The following is a 22260-nucleotide window of genomic DNA, read 5'->3' as shown; positions in this document are numbered from 1 at the left end:
GAAAATTATAAGCAGCTCCACAGAAGGAGGAGTCCACTATTGATCCCTCTCTAACAAGAACTTTAATACTGAAATATTTGACAGGCTAATGTCATAACACTTCTACATCTCTCACTATTTATAGGTTTCCTAAGTACTTGTGATCATCATGTTCCAGTAAAGCATACTAGATGATTCCTAATTTTTGTTTTGATGTCAATGCTTTCTTTTATTTTGGACAAGCTAACAGACATTTCTGAGTGTCAGTAAAATGGGGAGTCTCACGGTTCAAGAAAGCAGAGACTGAAAGAAGAGAACATTGAAGGTTAGTTTTCTTTCTCTCCTGATACTCCCCTTTTATTAGCAATTTCCTGAAATAGAATTATGTAAGTTCTTAATTAATAACATAGTCAGAGGCACATTTTGTATTTTACTTCTCTTTCTTGGGAGACAATATAAACAGAAATTATTTCCTATCCTAGAGCATTATTAGATCAAGTTAATTTTTGTAAATAGCTTTCACAATGAAAAAAAAAAATCTTGAATAAGTTCCTTAACGAAAGGGGTGAGAAAACAAAATGCTTAGGTGATTTTAAATAGATTTTTTTTTTAAACAGTTGGTCATAGTATGTGTTGTTACAAATATAGATGATATATTTTCTGTCTGAAATGCATGATATTTCAAGAAACAAAAGTAAATATTTGAGCTGGTACAATTCCCAAGGAAATTATATACTCATATCTTTTGAAATTGAAGTTCTATGTCTTGGGTGGATCTTAGCTCTTTCCAGTTATCCCAGAGAGAAATCTATAAGATGCCTCTGACTTGAGTATTTATGTATGTGATATTACTGCATCAGAGAATTCTGCAGGCTCTGATGCTTGCCTTTTTTTTTTTTTTTTTTTTTAAATATAAATACTGCATGTTTTTTTTATAAAGCAGACTGGAGTCTGGAATTTTCTTGGTCTTAAATTAATGTCCTAATCAAAGTTTATTCTGGCTCCCAAAGGCAGATATGATACTTTAATTCTCTGCTGTCACAAGAAGCACAGGAAAAAGACAAGAAAAGGTGATTTCTATGTACTGAAGTCAGATCTTTTCTGAGTGAATACAGTTACTTAAACTAACAGGTAAGCTGTGCTTTTTTAAACAGGAAAGGAAATAAGTAAATTTAATTAACAAAAAAGAAAAGAAAACAATGCATTTTAACCCATGAAAGTATAAGATGACATTAGACCTGCATAACATACCACAATATACAGAAATTTCTCATAAGACCAATATTATGTTCATAGCATATTAAAAATCCCCTTGATTTTCAAAAATGTGCAGATAGTTTTATCATTATTGTTCTGTTTCACTATATTCAGCCATCGGCACGTTCCTTTCATTGTAATATATATGTTTAGGGAGAATTTTAGGGAGAAAAATATTTCCCTGCATGTGATAGCATGTGTTCCCTTTGCATAGGCTGAAATAAGTGAACTGAAGGAAAATGTCAGCTGCTTGTGCAGACAGCCAGCTTACAGTAGTACAGAGAGATAGTATACATAAAACAAGAGTGTCACATTTAAATGGCAGCATACAGACATACACACCCTGCATGAGTTGCTCAGCCTGCACCACCTTAATGTCCAGAGGCCCTTGCTGACAGGTTAAGAGTAAGTAATTGCATCAGGATTGCTTATGAGCCTCAGCGTCCTGGCAAGGATGTTCAGATCCTTTGTGCTGTGACAATCTCAACTAGCCATGGGGGAGCCTGTGATTTAAATCAGCAAAGGAAGAGCTGGGTGTAGCATTCTCAGTGTGGATTAGAGACACATGCAGGATGAAAACTTGACTCCCTCACTCTCGAGAGAACACCTGTTGCAGTTTAACTTGGCAGGCAGCTAAGAACCACACAGCAGTTAGCTTTCTCCCCCTCCTACACCAATAATGAGGTGGGAGAGAGAAATTACAAATAATAATAATAATAATAATAAAAAGTAAAGTAAAAAAAACTAAAAAACTCATGGATTGAGGTAAAGACAGTTCAATAAAACAGAATAATAATAAATAATAATAACAACAACAACAACAACAATGATTATACAAGGCAAGTGATGTACAATGCAATTGCTCGCCACCCTGACTGATGTCCAGATCATCCCTGAGCAGGGATCACTCCTTCCAGGCCCAGACAGCTCTCTCACATTTATTGTTCTGTGTGGTGCCATATAGCATGGAATATCCCTTTGGTCAGCCTGGGCCAGCTGTCCTGGTTCTGTCCCCTCCCAGCTTCAGGTGGACCCCCAGCCTCATTGCTAGGAGGGCAGCACAAGAAGCAGAAAAGTCCTTGCCTCTGTGTAAGTACTGATCTGTGAAAACTGAAAACATTGGTGTGTTATCGGGATTATTCTTGTCCCAGCTAAAACCACGACAAAACTTCAGTTATTCTGAAGAGTCTGATCCCTTCTGCTCCATCGAATAACAGATGTGCTGAGGTTTCTCAGTTCCTATCATTTTTGGCATGGGATGTTATGAGATAGCTCACTGTCATGTTTAGACTGAGTTTTCAGGACCAATTCAGAGAGACTGAGATTTCTAAATAATCCTTTCTCTAGGAAACACCTATAATTTAAAACTCTTTCAGCATGTATTTCTCAGTCAAAAAAAAAAAAGTCTTTCCAATTTAATTCTTATTTGCAACCTAAGTATTTTGCTGGAATCCCATCAGCTTTTTCTAAGCGATCAATGCCTAAAAGAATTTTTACAAATATGCTCTTGCTCAGGCAGCATTTTGGTATATTCTGTTGCAATTAGATATCAAAAATGCATGTTAACTCCAGATTCTGAAAATATGTGGCACGTCTAAACATGAAAGAATGTGAATGATAATAGTTAATAGCAGTTAGGTAATTATTTGCTTCAGAATATTTACCTTGTTTCCTTTCACATTTGAAATGATCAGGGAAAATGATTGGCTGAGTTTCATTCTCTTTTGTCACCTGAGGTTTGTCATCTGACCTTTAACTGGGGCTGATGTCAGGATGATGTCAGGAGAAGTCAGATGGTACAGCAGTCCAGTATTTCATTATCTATTGCCTCCAAAGGACCTAACTCTTATGTAGCACAGGTCACAGCTTGGTGACTTCTGCTAAGCCTCATGGGGATAAAAGCCTGTCACTCATATATATTGTGGCCTTTGCTTCAAAAACATCAGGATCAAACAAGCTTAGGGAAGGCATTAATTTTCAGATGACCTGAGTTTTCTAAGCCTGTGAGTTTAAGTTTAATATAGCAAATGAACTCCTTACTGCAGTCTTTTTACTGTGGTTAAAATAAAATAAAATAAAATAAGTTTTGTGATTGTCTTCAGAAATATCAATGTCCATTTCTATAATCTTTTGGACTGTGTAATTTAGTGCAAAGATAAGCCATAATGATGTCAAAATGTTAATACTTAGTTGACCAAATGATATTCTTTCTGGTAAGTATCATAACCTGCTCCAGAAGCTACAGAACAAGGAAGGGGGAGGTGGGCAATTTGTCTTTAACATGAAACTCTTTCTTGACCCTATTTCAATAAGAAAAGAAGTATTTTCTTTTCTTATTCCAAGAAAATATTCCAAGATGGTTCCCAAGGACCATCACAATACAAGCAGACCAGATTCCAACTCATCAGTGCCTCTGGTCTATTACAGATTGAACATGCTTATTTGTGTGTGTGTGTGTGTAAATATTAATTAACCTTATTAATAACATTTACTGCTAATAAGCAATAAAGAAGAAAGGAGAAATCAAGCTATAGAAAGACCAGTCTTTCTACAAATTCCTTGTGTATCACTAAGTAAACTGAAGATGTTCTTTTTGTCTTGGAATATGTCTATTGCTGCTGAATGAGAAGAGACCTAAATTTATTCTTCCAATTGTCATCTCAGCTCAAAAAAAAACAAGAGAAAAATATACCAGAGAACCTGAGATGGTTAGAAATCATACAGGATTTATTCTTTAAGGATTAGCACTCTATTTATGCTGCTATTGAACTTTTGAAGTTCAGATGACTTCCATCAAGTAAACTCAGCTGCCTTTGTACTACACTTTCCTGCATTTCAGATTACAAGATTATCTGAGAGATGAACAAATTTTCAGCACTGATTTGGATAGGTATTTTCCCACTTTCTTGCTCCATAGAATAAAATCAATATTGTAATCCACTTTGAAAGAGTTTGTGTTTGCTCAGTGACAGCCATATGTTCAGCTGGAGGGTGAAATACTTTGGATACTGAGGGGTTACCATGTAGAGTTGAATTACAATGAATTAACACATGAAAAAGTCATTTTAAAATATTCTAGTTTTTTTTATTACAGGTTACTTGTCTAGGCAAAATGATTTAATAAAAAGAGCTTTTTAATCATGATAGAAACATATTTTCATCAAACTGAGCTGCACACTTTAATTAAATAGGATAGAAAACAGAAGATAAGTTCTGCAATGTTATCTTTTGTTGAGGCTCCAGGGGACAAAGGAAATCCTTTCAAAAGCTGACCTTTCACAAGGAAAGCCCATTTCAGTATGTATCTATTTCTTATCTCTGCATGAGTGATTTATGCAGGTAAGTGCCTGCTCTTGAGATGAGAAGATACTTTGTCAAGCATTATAATTCCAAGCAGTAAATTGACCGACAGGTCTAGAGCCTATTGTTGTGAAAGAGACATTATTCCTTGGAAGGTTATAATGGATTAAAAAGCCTTTACTTCTTAAAGTGCAGATTGTAGCTTAGGTGACTGCTAAAATCAAAACTGATATCAGTGTATTTTGTGGCAAGAGGAATCGGAAGGTATGTCAATTTACACTTGCTAAACCATATTTCATATTTTATTTTGTCTATAAGACACGTTGAAAGCCATGGACCCATATTCAGCTCTTTGTGTTGATTTCAACAAAGCATATCATAAAAAAGTGAAGGTTGCTTAACAAAACTGTGGGAATTTAGAGCATAAATACAAAAGTTAAACATGGATTTATGCTTGCAAGAAGAGCCCTAATGTAATGTTAATTCCATTATCATCATTTGTAGTCAGTTTTGTTGAGCATACCAGTTGTTACAAGAAAAGAGAGTGGGTAGGAAAACATTGTCAAAAAGGAGCCTCTCAAAGTCCTTCTGTTTTCTTAGTGCACTCAGACAGAGGCCAGGACAGCTTTGACTGGGCCTGTACTTCTGAACTGTGCACCTAACAACACACTGCCAGACTTACCCAGGGAGGCTATTTGCAAGCATCAGTGAGTTTGCTGGATTCAGACACTTTTTTTTGGACTAGATGATGTTGTAGGTCCTTCCCAACCTTGTGTTTCAAGATCCGGTTTGCCAGGGCCCCATCCAGCCTGGCCTTGTAGACCTCCAGGGATGGCGCATCCACAACCTCTCTGGGCAACCTGTTCCAGTGTCTCACCACCTTCACGGTAAAGAATTTCTTCCTAACATCCAATCTAAATCTCCTCTCTTCTAGTTTAAAACCATTCCCCCTTGTCCTATCATTATCTACATGAGTAAAGAATCCCTCTCCACCCTTTTTATTAGAACTCTTTAAGTATTGAAAGGCTGCAATAAGGTCTCCCCGGAACCTTCTCTTCTGCAGGCTGAACATCCCCAGCTCTCTCAGCCTTTCTTCATAGGAGAGGTGTTCCAGCCCTCTGATTATCTTTGTGGCCTCCTCTGGACTCATTCTAACAGGTCCACATCTTTCTTGTGCTGGGGGCCTCAGATCTGGACTTAGTACTCCAAGTGGGGCTTCACAAGGGCTTACCATAGTAATAATCTTCTGTCAATCACTAGGTCCACATCTCTCTGAGTTAGCCTAACTGCAGAAAAATTATTATTCAAGAGCTGGTAAGGAAGGACAGGGGTGTAATATTGACTGTGCTTAAACAACGAAACATAATAGAGTCTAGCCTCTTATTTATATTTCTTTAACTATAGACTGAGGGAGGGAGAGAGAGCTAGGGAGACGAGATAAATTAAAAATTAAGGCTTACAAATGTGCTATCTGTAGCTAATTGAGTAGCTGTGGATACTCTGTTGTTTGCATTCTTCCTGTGATTTGTTAGGGGGAACTCATTGTTCCATTGAACAGCATCCATTTTTGAAATTGTTTTCTGACTGTCAACACACGAGGTTAAACCACAACCTCTGATGCAGGCACAGAGGCATTTTACCTCACTTTAAATATTTACAAAACAGGGACATCTATCCAAGGTAGTTGCTTAAAAGCCTTTTTACTGAGGCCACTGATTATAGTAGAGAATCAGCCATCTGTACAAAATGAAACTTCCCATCTAATATAAGTGTCAAAAGTACATTATGAATGCCTCCAAGGAGTGTCCTATAAGCTTGAAAAATGAGAAAACACTGATGTATGTATTATATGTGCTAAAAGGGCTTTCAATGCACTTATTAGAGAAGGGTCTGATCTTATCCTAACAGCAAAGTGTCCCAGCTTTGCTTAGCTTTGAGCAAAACTCAACTTTGAGCTCAAACTGATACAGTTACTGCCACAAAGGGTGGCAAACACAACTCAATTTAGAATCATAGAATCATAGAATCATAGAATATCCTGAGTTGGAAGGGACCCTTAAGGATCATCAAGTCCAACTCTTGACACCGCACAGGTCTACCCAAAAGTTCAGACCATGTGACTAAGTGCACAGTCCAATCTCTTCTTAAATTCAGACAGGCTCGGTGCAGTTACCACTTCCCTGGGGAGCCTGTTCCAGTGTGCAACCACCCTCTCTGTGAAGAACCCCCTCCTGACGTCAAGCCTAAATTTCCCCTGCCTCAGCTTAACCCCTTTCCCGCGGGTCCTGTCACTAGTGTTAATGGAGAAAATGTCTCCTGCCTCTCGACACCCCCTTACGAGGAAGTTGTAGACTGTGATGAGGTCTCCCCTCAGCCTCCTCTTCTCCAGGCTGAACAGGCCCAGTGACCTCAGCCGTTCTTCGTATGTCTTCCCCTCAAGGCCTTTCACCATCTTCGTAGCCCTCCTCTGGACACTCTCCAACAGTTTCATGTCCTTTTTATACTGTGGTGCCCAGAACTGCACACAGTACTCGAGGTGAGGCCGCACCAGCGCAGAGTAGAGCGGGACAATCACCTACCTTGACCTACTAGCGATGCCGTGCTTGATGCACCCCAGGACACGGTTGGCCCTCCTGGCTGCCAGGGCACACTGCTGGCTCATATTCAACTTGCTGTCTACCACGACCCCCAGATCCCTCTCTTCTAGGCTGCTCTCCAGCGTCTCATCGCCCAGTCTGTACATGCAGCCAGGGTTTCCCCGTCCCAGGTGCAGGACCCGGCACTTGCTCTTATTGAACTTCATGCGGTTGGTGATCGCCCAGCTCTCCAACCTGTCCAGATCCCTCTGTAAGGCCTTTACGCCCTCATTTGAGTCCACAACTCCTCCAAGTTTGGTGTCATCAGCAAACTTGCTCAAAATACCTTCTATTCCTACATCCAGATCGTTTATAAAAATATTGAAAAGTACCGGCCCTAAAATGGAGCCTTGAGGGACCCCACTGGTGACCGCCCGCCAGCCTGACGCAGCCCCATTTACCATAACCCTTTGGGCCCTGCCCGTTAGCCAATTGCTCACCCATCGTATAATGTTTTTATTTAGCTGTATGGTGGACATTTTGTCCAGTAGGATCCTATGGGAAACCGTGTCAAAAGCCTTGCTGAAGTCCAAAAAAATCACATCAGCTGGTTTCCCTTGGTCCACCATACGGGTGATCTTATCATAAAAGGAAATCAGGTTAGTTAGGCAGGACCTACCCTTCACAAACCCATGCTGGCTGGGACCAATGACTGCTTTGTCCCCCAGGTGCGCCTCAATAAGTTCGAGAACCAACTTCTCCATGATTTTACCAGGCACTGACGTGAGACTGACAGGCCTGTAATTGCTAGGGTCTTCTTTCTGACCCCTCTTGAAAATCGGCACAACATTTGCCAGCTTCCAGTCTACCGGGACCTCTCCAAATTCCCAGGATCGTTGAAAAATAATTGAAAGAGGTTCCGCGATGACGTCCGCCAGCTCTTTCAGCACCCGGGGATGAATCCCATCCGGACCCATGGACTTGTAGGGATCCAGGTGGAGTAGCAAATCTCGCACACGTTCAGGGTCAGTTGGGAGTTTGTCATCCCCACCGTCCCGGTCCTCCAGCTCAGGGCACCCTGGGTCCCGAAGCCCATCATCGGCATTGAAGACAGAGGCAAAGAAGGCGTTAAGCGTCTCTGCTTTGCCTATGTCATTGTCTGTGAGGAGACCTTCCCTATCAAGGAGCGGCCCTATGTATTCTTTAGTTCTCCTTTCTCCATTCACATATCTAAAAAAAAACCTTTTTATTTTCTCTCACAGACACAGCCAGCTTCAACTCTAGCTGTGCTTTGGCCACACGAACTTTCTCCCTACAAACACGAACAGTATCCCTGTATTCTTTCCATGACACCTGGCCCTCCTTCCAGTAGCGAAACACTCTCTGTTTCCGCCTAATCTCCATTAGAACGTTCCTGGTCAGCCACGCCAGCCTCCTGCCCCGCCTGCCTGACTTGCGATATTTAGGAATTGCCTGATCTTGTGCTTCTAGGAGGCATCGCTTAAAGAGTGACCAGCACTGGTGGACATCGAGGCCTTCAAGAGCAGTTTCCCAGGGGACCTTGCTGACTAGTTCCCTGAGCAGCCTGAAGTCCGCTTTCCCCATATCTAGGGATGAGGTATTGGTGGCACTTTTCCTTCTGTCACCATAAATTTTGAACTCAACCACTTCATGGTCGCTATGACCGAGGCGGCCACCAATCACCACATCTCCCACCAGACCCTCTCTGTTTTCTAGCAACAGGTCTAGGAGGGCTCCTTTCCTAGTTGGCTCCGTTAGCACCTGCACCAAGAAGTTATCATCTAGGTGCTTCATGAACCTCCTGGACTTGCTCGTGTCAGCCGTGTGGCACTCCCAGTTAACGTCCGGCAAGTTGAAGTCCCCCATAAGGACAAGGGGAGTTAATCTCGAGGCCTCTCTTAGTTCTGTAAAGAATAATTTATCGGCGCTATCGTCCTGGCCAGGTGGTCTGTAATAGACTCCCACAACGACATCCCCTTTATTCGTTCGTCCCTTGATCCTTACCCAGAGGCTCTCAACTTTGCCATCGCCGACCTGAAGTTCCACACAGTCCAGCCCCTGCTTCACATACATCGCCACCCCACCACCTCGCCTACCCTGCCTGTCCCTCCTGAAGAGCCTGTAACCATCTATCGCAACACCCCAGTCACAGGACTCATCCCACCAGGTTTCGCTTATGCCGATGATGTCGTAGTTGCGGGACTGGGCCAGGACTTCTAGCTCATCCATTTTATTCCTCATACTGCGTGCGTTTGTGTAAAAGCATTTCAAGTGCGTCTCCTTACACTCAGCACCTTGTGGATCTGACCGAAGGACCTCACTGGCACACAGCCCCTCTGATTCTAGCGTACCATCCCTTAGGTCTTCACCGGCGCGCCTGGTTTTAGCCCCTTCCCCCTTCGACTCTAGTTTAAAGCCCTATCTATCAGCCCTGCCAACTCCTGACCTAAGATCCTTACCCCTCTCCGAGAGAGGCGCATCCCATCCGGTGCCATCAGGCCCAGGGTAGCATAGACCTTCCCATGATCAAAGAAACCGAAATTCTGCCGGTCACACCAGTCTCGAAGCCACGAGTTTATGTGAACAGCACGTCTTTCAGCTTCGATCCCCCCTATCGGAAGGACAGAGGCAAACACCACCTGCGCCCCTGATCCTCTAAGTAGTCGCCCCAAATCCCTAAAGTCTCTTTTGATCGCCTTCGGACTTCTCGTTGCTACTTCATCACTACCAGCCTGAAAGACCAGTAGCGGGTAGTAGTCAGTGGGCCGTACTAGGTGCTTGACTTTCTTGGCAAAGTCTCTCACCCGAGCCCCAGGGAGGCAACAGACTTCTCTGTGGGTTGGGTCCGGTCGGCATATCGGTCCCTCTGTCCTTTTCAGGAGGGAGCCCCCCATAACAATAGCCCTTCTTTCTTTTTTGAAGGATGATGTGGCAATGCGATGTGTAGGTCGCCTTGTCTTAGGCGCCCCCTCCAACTGGGACGGGTTTTTGTCTACTTTGTCATTTAGATTGTCTTGTTCTAGTCCTTCATATCGATTATTTAAGGGTAGATGAGAAGGTGAGGTGGGCAGAGAGAGGGCTCGCCTACCACCCCGAATAGGCACCTGCCTCCATTCCCCCCCTTGATCTAGGTCTCCTCCCGCTGCCTGGCAGGAGGAGGGAACCTCCGTCTTCTGCGTAACAGGAAACGCCTGTGCTCAGAGAGGGTAGAGTGCACCTCCACCAGTCAATTTCCCTCTCCGATTCCCTGATGCTCCTAAGCCTGCTCACCTCCTCCCGGAGCTCCGCTACCTGGCTGAGCAGTTCTTCAACCTGGGCACACCTCCCACAGGCATACCCACCACTGCTGTCGGAGACCGACAGAAGGCTGGGGCACACTCTGCAGCCCAGGACCTGGACGGCTGCGTGTTTCCCCGAGCCCTCCGTCTGAGTAGCCACACTGGCGACCGTGGCTGGAGATGCCGCACGAGATGCGGAGGCCGCGGTTTTCTGCCTGGTCGATACCATGGTCAGGTTCTACGCAAGCAGGTTACAAGCACCGAAGGGAGAGGCAGCTGCAACAGAGCGACGATGGGCCCCCCGCTCACCCTGCCCACGCGAACTGCCGCGCAAACTGCCACGCCCTTCGACGCGCCACGCCCTGTTTGCCCGTCCTGTTCGTCGCGCTCCTGGTCGCTCGCGCTCCCTAGGGGCAACTTTTAAACAGCCTGGGAGGGGGCGCTGCTGGCTCCGCCCGCGCCTCGTCAGCCTCCCTCGCGAGGACAGCCGGGTCCCGGCGGCTCCCCGAGTGGCCTCGATGCCGGACAAAAAGCCCTGCCCGCCTCAGTCCCCTGCTCCGCTGCAGAACACGTCTGCCCCGGAGCCGATTGCCTCAGCAAATGGCATTTCTTCATTCCTATGAGTTATCAGTATTAATTTAACATGTGATTTTCTAATTAAATACAAGCTTAGAAGACATTTTGAAGATGAAAGAATTCCATAAGGTTATCAAAATGATCTGTGAAGCAAAGGTCAGTTTTAGAAGCAGTCCATATCAGTGCAGGAGAAAAGAACAAAATGCTCTGTCCAGGCTCATATAAAGAATGAAGTGTAATTTTCAGAGAAAATACTCAGAATAAAACTTCACAGACATCAATTGCAACTATTAATGCATGTTATCAAGACAAGGTATTTCAATATCTGTTACTAAACTGGGTAATCCATCCATACTGTGCCCTGTTAATTAGAGCTTTGGGTGATCCTGGGAAGTGAACTATCTGTGGTTTAAAGGAATCAGGAAAATAATAGATTCTAAGGCAGTACCAAAGGAGGGAAAGGGGGAAGGGGAAAAGGGAAGAGAGGGGAGGGGAAGGGAGAGGAGGGGAAGTAATAGCTAAAAATAAACACAGTTTAGAGGCCACAGATTTAAACAGTAAATATGTAAATACTCTTATCTGTTATATTAAAAACACAGGTTGGTGGACAGGGGTATCAAAACAATAAAAGCTTTCCTTCAACAGACCCTCAGGTAAGCCTCTGATTAGAAAGTTCTAGGAGGATATGAATGTACCATATGGTACACAAGAGTAGTCTCCTACATGCAAGCTGAAAAAGTATCTCATTAGTTTGCTGAGCATAAAGCATGTTGAGTGACAGAGCTGGAAAGATGGCCTTCTATATCATTTTGGATGGTTTCAAATTCTCTTGTAGTTCTCCTTGTATATTTGAAAGCCTTTAATTTAACCCAAAACAGAACAGATGTTTATTTTCTTTCTGTTCTCTTTTAAACAACAACAACAAAGAATAGCTACTTACTACTTGTAGTTCAGAGCGATGCAAAAGCAACAACACTGTTCTAGATAACGCCAAAGGTAATGAAGAAGCAAAGAATCTTGTTGCCTGAATATGGCAATTGCATTTGCTACAAAACTGTTAACTGAAAACTGGCTTGGTCTTTCCTAGTGACTAATGGAAGATAGTTTACAGAACTGCATACTAATGATAAACCCTTAAGATTTTGTTGCAGCTGCCCATCTGGCTTCTTAACTAATTTATGGGCTATCCTGACACTCTTTAATATTATATTACCTTCTAATATCATCATTTAGAAATCTAAAAATAGTCTCCAATGTCTTGAATAGCCAAGCTATTAAAAATTTAATAAAATGAAATGCAAATATAATGCAATTAAAAATCCATATTGCATATTAACACAACAACACATTGCAAGAATATGGGAAACAATCAAATTAAAAACAAATTAAGAAATATCTATGTAATAAGGAGTTTTACTGTTTCGAACAAATTTACTGTAGACCATGCAGTTTTGCAAATATAAATGATTCAGCAGCATCTCATTAGAAGACACAGTAGACTTGATTTCTTCTTAAAAAAAAAAATAAATTAGCCAAGCAGCTGGAATATCCCTTCACTCTCTCTGTGAGTAAAGAATATTAACTGAGTTCTACATGCTGGAGCTACAGGCGTGCTTGCATTTTCTCATTCTTTCCTGCAATTTTTCCTATGAATTCCTGCTAACTTTCTGGAGATTATAATTTTGATGATACAATTATATGGCTTTTGTTGTTTGTTTTTTTTTTTTTTTTTGTTTTGTTTTGTTTTGTTTTGCTATAATGTTATCAAGGCCAGCTCAGAGCCCTGTTTTTATTTTCCTTCTTATTCTGATCTTCAGTTCTGAAGACATTTTGATGATGCAATAACCAAAGGTTGTATATTGTAAATTTTTCAGCTTTTGCGGACATTTCAGCTATAACAGAAAAAAATTAGCTGGTTGTACTAAATCTTCCTAGAGAAGATATTTTTAAGTACAGAGGCATTTAGCTTCTGTTGTCATCATGGGTATGATGAAAGAGATAGATTTCTTCTTGTGTAGGTTACCAGAGCAATGTCTATTTCTTTCCAGCAATGTAGACTGTCCACGAGGAAAACATCCCTTTACATGGTACATGTTGATAGATTTACAGCACTGCTGGAAACTCATTCTTTCCTGAAGTTCCCAGCCTTATATTTTGCTACCATTACTGGTTTGAAGCACTGCCGTATTTTAAATGCAATATTTCCCTTAGCAGCAGATCATTTCCTTCACTTGTATTGACCTTAATCCTGGAAAAACAAAACAAAACAAAACAAAACAACAACAACAAGATTTTACTCTGAACAAGCAAATAACATTATTGGCAACAAAAAGGAGAACACACAAAAGTCTAAAACATCAGTTCAGAGTGTTCCTGACATTGACTTCTTGAAGAGGGGCAGATAACAATGAAAGGGGGCTGTGACCCGTGGATAATTCAGTTGTTACTGAGAGAGCCATCCCAGGACCTGTTGGACCTGAGGCATTTCTTAGTGTCAGAGAAAGGAAGAATATCTTTGGAAATACTCTGCTTCTCAAATGCTGTCTTTCAGAGAGCAACTTCTCCTTAGGATTTTGGTTCCACTTTTACCTAGGAATTTTATGCATTCTTTTGATATTTAAAAGCCTGTCACATAATCCTCTGGATTTCTGTGTGAATTTACAAGCTATCTTTATGAGCAGCTTTGCTTTAGCTACTTGGTGTCTACAAGAATAATGGCATGTTCCTCAGCTTACTTAAGAACAAAACCCCTTAATGAGAAAAAAATATTTTGAAATGATGCTTCTTTTATTCATGTCTGTTTATTCTCTTAGAAGAGCATTTGAATTGTTATTATAAACATGCATAGCAACATTTTGCAAACCACAAGTTATACAAGTATTTTGGTGCAAGCAGCAGTCTGCTTTTTGATTTCTGCTTTCCTTAGACAGCGTGACTTATTACAAGAATCTTTTTATTGTTTCATTATTACTTGATAGCTTCATATTATAAAAGCATTATTTATACAATATGTTTGACAATCCCACAATGAGAGTTTTGTCGGGAAGTTTCCATAGAAACAGTGCACAACATATTAATAGCTGAAATGTCTGACTTGGGACTTCATCAGTGGGTAGTATTGTTGATAACACAGAATTGTACTTTTAGTCTACAATAAAATACCAGAGGCACCTATGACAAGAAGCCTTTAAATCCTTTAAATGATCTTGTATATAATATTTTTATGCCAACATTTTTGCAATTCTAGCATAACAAAGACATATGACAAATAATTATAACTGTAATAGGAAGACATGTAATTATAGACTTTGTATCTAGATTTGATGCATTTCAGGAAAAAAAAGAAAAAAGTACATCTTAAACTCAGAATGGCACTTCATTCATTTGTGTCTATTTCTATCAAAATAGATGTCCTGGGGTACCAATTTTATGGCCAAATTAGATGTGGTCTTTTCCTCTAAGCTATGGTTTTGCTTTCAACAAAACTGCCTGGAAACTTTCCACCAGAACACCCCCACATCTACTTTCTCTAAATGGGAGGCAGAAATGTTATAACCTTCCCATGTTCCTGTCACACTCCACCCAAGGTAGGTGTCGCACCCCCAAACAAAAAGCAGAAATATAAATAAATAAATAAATAAACTTGTTTTTTTATGTCTAATGAAGTGGAAGTACAGTTATAGAAGCTGGTTCTGCCAGTTGTGTCTCTGGTCTGGATTCAGTGAAACATTCCTTTTTAAACAGGATTCCATCCCAAATCCATTACCATTAACATATTTATAATTATATAATTATATAAATATATAAAATTTTTGGATCAATTATATTTGCCTTAGGCCACCATCTCAATTTTTCTTCTGCAACAGTGCTGACTAGAAGTTTGCATTTATGATTTTTTTCTGCAAAATAAAAAATTCCTGGGACTGAAATGCACCCAGCTGCTTCATCAAAGTACCAAATATCATTATGGCTGTAGTAAAGCAATGAGAGCTGGCAATACACCTATACATAAAAGCCTTGATTAATGGACCCCAATGTCACTGAATCTTTTGAATTCCTCCAAAGGTAAGAAACATGGTGTTCCTGTAAATAGGACATTCTTTCTCTGTAGCAAGACAAAGTATTTTTCCTGTGGTTTGCATAATCACATGCTAAATCTGATATGACAGCTACCTATCTCAGTCCAAAGCTTTAAGACCTTTGGATCTCTTTGCCAACTTTAGACATTTTGGTGATAAATCCACCATACCTATCAAACATTTTACAACATACTGGAGGGGAAAAAAAAAAAAAAAAAGTTAATTTCAGAAACACTGTTTTTTACTTCAGAGCAGTATCTCATAAACAGCCAGCTAAGACAGGTATGTGGCTATTTTGTATCTACAAAGTGGCACAAGGAAGCTTGAAGCTGGGGCCAGCATATTTAGATGCCTAAAATAAGTGGCCTCATTTTCAGAGATGCACAGCACCAACACCTCCTACCAATGGTAAAGAGAACTGTGGTCTCAGTACCTTTTGAAATGAACAATGATTTTGAAATAAAAGCTTTCCTAACTATATAGAGAGATCCTAATGCAGGTATCATAATCTTAGGTGCAAACAGACTCATGTGACTCAGAGAATTTTGTAAGGCTGCTTGGCATCTATCATTCAGATGGTTTTGAATACATTGGGAACCTTATCCAAACTGCCATTTTATAACAATACTTTGTTTCATCTTCTCTTCCAGTTGAGTCTGCAAGTTTCAAATTATTGGCTGTCCAGTAAAATTCTGTATTTATTACACCAATAAATCTTTTAGGTAACTTGTGCCTTGAAACCAGAGATGCTAGGAAACTATTCAGACCTAATATTTTTAGCTGATTTGATTTCTTCAAGCAAAGTTATTTCTTACCCAGTCTGAGTCAGCCATTTTTCTGTGTGCAGAATGTGTTCTGCCTCAGACTTTCATATTGCACCTTAAGATTCTGGGAGGGAGAGCTGTGTCAAAAATATATTTGTACTCCTTGAGAGCTGTTTATTTCAGCATTCAAGGTTAGAACCTTATCCCAATTTGGGCCCAAAATGGAGCCAGTCAGAGGCGTTTCTTTCTCCTTCCATAATGTTGTTTTACAGACTGCATAATTTGCAGAAAATATTGCTGTATTCTCCAGCATGGAACATTTTGTTCCAAAGTGCTGCTGTTGCCTTTATCTGCCTTGTGGGGAAGCAATTCCCTTTCCAGCTTTCAACTATGGACAAAACTTTACAATACTAGAAGTAAAGGTTGAGGGAGGTGCTTGTGCCACTCTACTCTGCCCTTGTGAGGTCTCTCTTGGAGTCCTGCATCCAGGCTTGGGGCACCCAACACAAGAAGAATGTGGGTCCAGAGAAGGGCCATGAAGATTATCAGAGGCTGAAGCACCTCTACTCTGAAGACAGGCTGAGAGAGCTGGTGTTTAGCCTGCAGAAGAGAAGCCTCAGAGGACACCTCATTGTGGTCTTTTAGTAACTAAACATGATTTATAAAAAAGGTGGAGAGCAACTTCTTACACATGCATGTATGATGAGTTTTTTTCTCCCCCTTTCTTCTTCAAAATAAGAGGTGCTTATATGAACATAATGTTAGGAAGTTTTAATTCCATTTGAGTTTAAGTCATTCTTACATTAGCATAGGCAAATCTACTTGGTTGAACTCAGTACTTTCTTTTTCAACATCTTAAATAATGGAATCGCAGGAAAAAGTCAAGATAGAAGGGACATCTGGGAAATCTCTGCTCAAAGACAGGCTAACTTCAAAGTTTTAGTAGGTTGTAATAGGTTACAATACAAAGCCTGTTCTTTTACGACAGTTTGGTAAAACAGGTATAATCAAAGTGGATATAACATGTATATGGAAGAGAGCTAATCCTGTGGTTTCCTGAGGACACTAATGTAGTTTTTAGGACATCTGATAAGACTTTCAAAAGCTCCTCCTAAGTGACAGAAGTTGGAACAAAACTTAATTTATCAAGTTTGCAGTAGGTGGTTTGGGCTGATGGAATTCAAGTATATCCAGATTTGTTTGTGCTTTCACAGTCAGTATAAGAGCTGTCCTACAAGATGTCATGGACACAATATAATGCTCTCTGCTAATTTCTGGCAGAAATGCAATTGTATGTTTGTTTCTGTTCCAGTTCAAATGTATAGTACCAGATGACCTGGTAATGCACAAGTATAAATTTACTGAACACAGGCTACAGCTTGGGTTATGCCTGTGCAGATTTAATAAATAAGCAAAGACAACCTTGGTTGTCCTCATGTCAACCTTTACTTTCAAATCATGTCTCTGTTACCATGGATTTATATGAACTTTTTTTTGTACATAAAAAATACCCTGCCGTGATCTATAAATATCACACATCTCTCATCCCCCCCCAGACTCAATCCTAATAGCAGTGTGTTGTTTCTCTAAGTGTTACAAACTAGGGAGTGAAGAATTCAACACTGTCTCTGAGGCAGCAGATTCTTTCCACCATAGAGGAAGCTGTACTTGGAGGACTAGTTCACACTAAGATGTCAAGTGGGAGTGCATTGCTAAAATAAAAGGTCCACATAAAGCATGTACTAATAGAACTGGAAAGATCAGTAGGAAAGGATAATTGCAGATGTATAAAGTGAGGTGAGAGGTACTCAGAAGACAATTTTGAAGAATCATAATTATTAAGAAATTGACAAAAGTATCAAGAATTTACTGGATGAGTGAAAAAGTGAAGAGAGAGGAACCCATTGATGAACTCGTGGCAGTACAAAGAGTCTCCCTTTTTAAATCATTAAATGGTCAAAGAGCATTTTGAAACCTGAGTGTAAATAATATGATTTCATTTTTACTCAGCAGAGATTTTTTTGCTTTATATTTTTTGATCATCTGAAACTTAACATGTTCATTAAGAAATTTCATTCAGAAAAATCATAGCTTTCCCTTTAAAAGCTTTCTTATGCCCACGCACACAGGTTTAACTAAATTATCATTTTTTTCCTTGTATTTGTTTTGTAAAAGTAGGTAGTTGTAACCAACTCTGTATGTTTAATTGAAAAATCTACTTGAAGAGCTGTATTGGATATCCATCAGGTGTTCTGTCATAACCAGGGACAACATTAATGAACGCAGACCTCTTGAAGCCTAAAGAGTCATTAGAAGAGAGCTAAAGTGCCAGCAAACTTATATATTCTCTACTCAATAGAGACAGATTTGATCTCAAGTGAATAAATACTAGTAAATTAACCAAAAAAAATTTGGATCCTGTCTGATTCTAGGAATACATATATATGCATTTCCACTTCTGTCCTAGAGCTGCAGAATTGTACATAGTCTAAGTTCCAGATCCAGCAGAAACTTCTGTATTTGATACCATAAACCCTTTTCCCAAGAAAAGCAGAGCAATTGGTCATGCAAGCTGAGATCTCCCAGGATCAAGGATATCTGTATAGAGCCCTCATTATCCTTTGACAACTCCACTTAATTAGCTTTTCTTCAATGATTTGATTAGTTGATTTAGACCGTGCAAATATTAATTTTAAATTTACTGTTTAAATAAAGGAACTATGTTCATACTTGTTACATTTATTTCTAAAGTGATCTTCAATTTTAAATAAGATTATATTTGTTATTTTTTGCTGCTTTAATTAGGGGAAGTTATAAATAAATAAATAAATAAGACAAATTCAATGTTGCAGCTAGTATGGTAAGGGTAAAATATGAAAAAGGAAGATTTAGAAATGGGGAAAATCACTAAATGGAAGGACTATAACCAGTAATAATCCCAAACAACTGTATTCATCAAAGCTCTGTAATTCCACAAGTTTTGCAGGGGAGGTAAGTAGCATTTCACCATTTTAAATATACCTCTAAAGTCTTTATAAATGATAATGAAAAGCCTGTTGTGTTTTCTAGTTTCTTGCTTTTCTCTCCAGGGAGTCTATAACAGTAATCATGTGGAAGTGAACTCTATTATGCAAAGCTCGTCTTAGGTGTAATGTGGGCGTCGTATGCTCTAGAGTTAAGCTATTGTTGATGGCAAACCCATTATACTTTAAGCCCCATCTCCCCTCCTCAATCCCCCACCCCCCTTGGTAAATCACTTCTTGTTTTTCTTGATTACTCACTTCAGACAAAACAATTTTGGAACCTATATAGAGTTATTGTGCTTCTGGGGTTAAGAAGCTGACTTTCTTTGGCTCTCATAAGATAATGGCCCTTAGTCGTTTCTGTTCATAAGACTGGGTTGCCTAATTGACTCAGGGCCATATTGAGACTTCCAGTAACGACTGCCAAATTTAGCTTTTGTGAATTCTTCCATCCGTTGACTGTGTGCAGAAATAGAGCTCGCAGTTCCCCTGGATCGTAGGCGTCAGAATGACTCATCAGTCTCTCCACCTCCCATGCCACGGCAGCCACTGAGGCTAAGCTCAGGACCAACAACAGAACGTGTGAACATTTTCTCTAGACTGGATCTTCACTGCAAGTGGGAGTGTGAGTGTCTCAGAAGCATATAGGCACCCGTCATATGCTTCAGGCCTTAAAGAGCTCTACATAGCTGGAGTAAGAACCAAGAGTTAAACGCTGGAAGAGGCTTCCTGGGAAGTCATGTTATCTCCATCCCTAGACATTTGTAAACCCAGATTAGACAAGTACATACATGTGTGGTCCTTTCCAGCAGGGCTTTCTACCAGTGTCTGATTCTGGCCACTCACATGAGTTTCCAAATCCTGTGAGGATATGAAATAAATATGGCTTATTTAGTCCATATGAAAATTGTATGCTGCATCTTATAGTCTCACATTTTGTTGTTTACTGCAATGACATCCTCAGAGGCAGAGACAAGTTACTCTTCGGTCTGTTTGGAAAATCTCTTCACAGTACAGAGCTATAATATACACCCGGTTTAAGCTGTTTGACTCCCTTTTTGAAGAATCAGTTTCAACATATTCCTTAGCATATTTGCTTTCCTTAAGCTGTATAGAACAGGCTTTGTACCATGTTTCCATTACTGTTCCAGCAAACCAAAATTAATTTGGACAATTTAAAAATAACGGGCTGTCTCACTTTTATATGAAAGTATTTTAATCTATTTAATTAAAAAAAAATATTGGTATTTCCTTATTTTCTTGGATTGTCAACCAAAGTTTCTGCAAACTACTTTAATTTCCCCCCCGCCCCCCTCCCAAAAAAAAATAAATCACTAAATATACTGTGCTCAGATTTCTGGGATTAAGAATTCTAATAACTCATTACATTGTACCATTGTAACATTGGCTGAATCTTGCTTATAAATCAGAATAACAAATTCCATATTTCTAGCTTAATAAAATGCCAATTAACTCCATTTCATTATCATTGAAAAATATCTTGTAAAAATGCTCAGAATAAGAAAAAAACTAAAGAGTCAAAGATTTCTCCTTCTGTATTTTTCACTTTCTTCCCCTCAATTTATTAACACTGCATATTATCCATTATAGAGAATGTTTTTGTCTTATTCGGACACCTTATGATTTGTAAAATATTCAGAGCTTTTAGGGATAGAGTTTGGAAAATAGAATTAATCTGGGGACCAGTCCTACCCTCCTTAAAGAAATCTCTACTGAAATATGGGTCACAATGTGGAAATAGTTTGTTTGCCACTGGATTCAATTAAAGCCTAAGGAAAATATCTATGCTTATTTAAATTTCAAATGCCTCTGTAACATTTAGGCTACAAGATGTTCGTGAAAGTGAAGATAACTCCCCACAAACAGGCAGCTGGCTACCAAACAGTTTTTATCCTAAATTCCCAGGTAGACTGGCAATACATTAGATTATCAGTTAGTTTGATTTATTTTTTTTCTAAAATGTAACCTAAATTTATATATATTTTTTTTAGTTTTTCTGGAGATATAGTACTGCTTTGTTGCTGCAGGAGGAGCTATGGTATAAATATCATGTAATTTAAATCAAAGATTTTCTGAAATTATGCTCTTTCCCCAGATAGGGCATGTTAGTAAACATCAGGCACCCCTGATTTCATGCAGACCTAGATCTCAAATTGCATCTCTTTCGTTTAGTACCAACTATACTTGTGAATTAGTATAATACTTAGAGGTATTTGCATGTTGGGGGTCAGAGAGAGTTAGCTGGTCATTATCTTCACTCTGACTTGCCTTGTCTTTAGTGGTTCAAGTTTTAGTAGCTGCACATTCTGACAGGATATCAGATCTCCTTCCAGTCTTTACTCAGTACTGGAGTACTGAAGAGTGTTTTATTGTTGTTGTTTATTTTGTTTGTTTGTTTGTTTTTCAACTGATTTGATTGGGATCACTGAACATCATCTAGCTAATGTTAGAAATGCCTATGTGAATAGCCTCAAAGAGACAAATCCCTTTGCTTTTATCCAAATACTGTGCAACTGTACTAGCATAGTGTTGTGTCCTGATTGGTATTTTGAATGCTGTCAATATTCACTCATCTACTGTGCTCCTGTACCAAACCTGATTCATCTCCATCCAGCTCAGAACATGAGCTATCTATGCCTGTCATGTAAATATACCATGAAAACGACAAACTTCCCCTGTTCTCCCCAGGCTAATGCAAACAAGCAATCCCTGAGGAACAGTAGTACATATTCTAAACAATAAGAATAACTGGCTCCAAATAATATCTCAGCAGAACAAAACTCATTCTAGTCTGTAGTCTATAGTTGTGAATGAAGATGATCATTTCTGGTAACAGATTGGTTCCCCCATGCTGGCATATGGTTTGTTCTGCATCCATAGACTATTAGTTTGCACAATGGATCCTCAGGGCCTGTCAGATGTTATTACAAACTAATCCCCAGTTAGCATCTTTATTCAATTGTAAGAATAATGGAAAAAAAAAATCAAGCTAGAATAACCACTAAATGGAAAAACAAGTTCACTTTAATTAAAACATAATAGCATTTGTGAAGAGCCTTAAACCGAGTGGGGGGAAATTCAATAGACATTTATTTTATTTGGGAACTTCAGAACGGTAATTAAATGCACTAATTTCCTTTGAGTCCTCCCTGATGATCTCTTAAATTTGGGGCCTGGTCTGTATAGTGCTACCATCAGATTTATTTAACAATATTTATATAACATATGTTCCCCGATTTCTAATAATAGCTTCAAGTAGGTGGTAGCTTTTGGAAATGTGTTCAGCCTGTAGGGCTGTGCAGGATTCTGAGCTCTCTGGGATTCTTTACTTTTGGTATTATGAACATGGGGATTTCTGCTTTCAAAAATGTTTTGTTCAGGCTACA

At 39.8% G+C, this 22260-nt stretch overlaps 1 protein-coding gene across 2 annotated transcripts in view; it reads left to right on the top strand.

The window, feature by feature from the left end:
- Positions 1 to 245: 245 nt before the first annotated feature.
- The window catches only part of GRM3 (glutamate metabotropic receptor 3), a 288383-nt gene continuing 266368 nt past the window's right edge, over positions 246 to 22260 (top strand). For both annotated transcript variants that reach the window (XM_032187026.1, XM_032187002.1), the window contains exons 1-2: positions 246 to 304; positions 990 to 1110. The gene's annotated coding sequence lies outside the window, so the exon portion shown is untranslated. The remainder of the gene's footprint in view (positions 305 to 989; positions 1111 to 22260) is intronic.

This window comes from Aythya fuligula, chromosome 1, assembly GCF_009819795.1.
Source record: "Aythya fuligula isolate bAytFul2 chromosome 1, bAytFul2.pri, whole genome shotgun sequence".
Taxonomy (NCBI): domain Eukaryota; kingdom Metazoa; phylum Chordata; class Aves; order Anseriformes; family Anatidae; genus Aythya; species Aythya fuligula.
The sequence above is the reverse complement of the archived record's forward strand: the minus strand, read 5'-3'. Positions and strand labels throughout refer to the sequence as shown.